The sequence below is a fragment of the Lutra lutra genome, chromosome 4 (genome assembly GCF_902655055.1).
Source record: "Lutra lutra chromosome 4, mLutLut1.2, whole genome shotgun sequence".
NCBI classification, from domain to species: Eukaryota; Metazoa; Chordata; class Mammalia; order Carnivora; family Mustelidae; genus Lutra; species Lutra lutra.
In genome coordinates, this window is record NC_062281.1 from 192,354,767 (window position 1) to 192,356,296 (window position 1,530).

The 1,530-nt window shown below is 37.8% G+C and overlaps 1 non-coding gene across 1 annotated transcript; it reads right to left on the reverse strand.

Moving 5' to 3' along the window:
* Positions 1 to 104, reverse strand: LOC125099481 (U6 spliceosomal RNA). The gene has a single exon (XR_007127207.1). It is a non-coding gene; the product is annotated as a U6 spliceosomal RNA (small nuclear RNA).
* Positions 105 to 1,530: the final 1,426 nt, after the last annotated feature.

Sequence of the window (1,530 nt, forward strand, 5' to 3'; positions counted from 1 at the left end):
TTTAATATGGAATGCTTCATGAATTTGTGTGTTATCCTTGTGCAGGGGCCCTGTTCATATTCTCTGTATCATTCCAATTTTAGGACATGGGCTGCCAAAACTACTTGAAAAGAATTTGAATGGTGGTGTCCCAAAAAGTTAAACATAGAATTACCATAGGGCCCAGGATTCCCCTCTTAGGTATGCACACAAAAGAAGTGAAAATAGGTACTCAAAAAAAAAAAATGGTTGTCCATGAATATTCACAGCAATACCATTCACAACTGCCAGAAGGTGGAAACAACCCAAGTGACTATCAATGGATGAACAAAATATGGTAGATCCATACAATAGAAAATCATTCAAGCTTAAAAATGAAATTCTGACACCTGCTGCAATGTTGATGAACCTTGAAACATTCTGCTAAGTGAAAGAAGCCAGACTCAAAAGGTCACACCAGCATAAGTCCATTTATGTGAGATATCCAGAATAGGTAAATCCATAGAGACAGAATGTGGAGGAGAGATTACCGGGGCCTAAGGGAAGGGGAAGGAGTGACTGCTAAGGGGGACAGTCTCCTTGGGGAACGCTGAAATGTTTTGGAATTGGATAGAGGTAGGTGATGCTTGCACACCACTGTGAATTTCTAAATGCCACTGAATTATATGCTCTAAAGTGGATAATTTTATGTTATATGAATTTTAGCTCAATTAAAACAAAAATCTCACCACAAAGAAAACACCAGACCCAGATGGCTTCAGAGGCAAATTGTATTAAATATTCACATAAATAAACACATATATATTTATGATTAAAATTATATACATATGTAACTTTCATCATTCACAAATGTTTCTGTAGGAAAGAAGGACACTTTCCCACTCCAGGTATGACTTTAGCATAACCTTGACACAAAAATCATACAAGAAAGGAAAATACAAGTTCAAACTCCCATATGAGATGCAAAAATTCCTAGATTCAATACTTGCCAAACAGAATTTAGTAACATATAAAAAAGATAAAACATGATAACCAAGTTGGTTTATCTCAGGCATGTAAGACTAATTCACTAGAGGGCGCCTGGGTGGCTCAGTGGGTTAAGCCGCTGCCTTCGGCTCAGGTCATGATCTCGGAGTCCTGGGATCGAGTCCCGCATCGGGCTCTCTGCTCGGCAGGGAGCCTGCTTCCTCCTGTCTCTCTGCCTGCCTCTCTGCCTGCTTGTGATCTCTCTCTGTCAAATAAATAAATAAAATCTTTAAAAAAAAAAAAAAAGACTAATTCACTAGAAAATGTACTAATATAATTCATCATACTAATGGATTAAAGAAGAAAAGCCATAGGATCTTAACTGAGAAACTTAGGACATTCATTTAATAAATTTCAATATCTACTTATGACAAAAACTTCACAATCAAAGAATGGAAGTGTATTTCCCTAACCTAGTAAATAATATTATGATGGTCGTTAGATGGGGAAACTAAAGGGACCCCATGGAAATGATTTTTTGCTCCTTTCCTGCTTCGGTTCTTGCTGGGACCCACCCCCACCTTA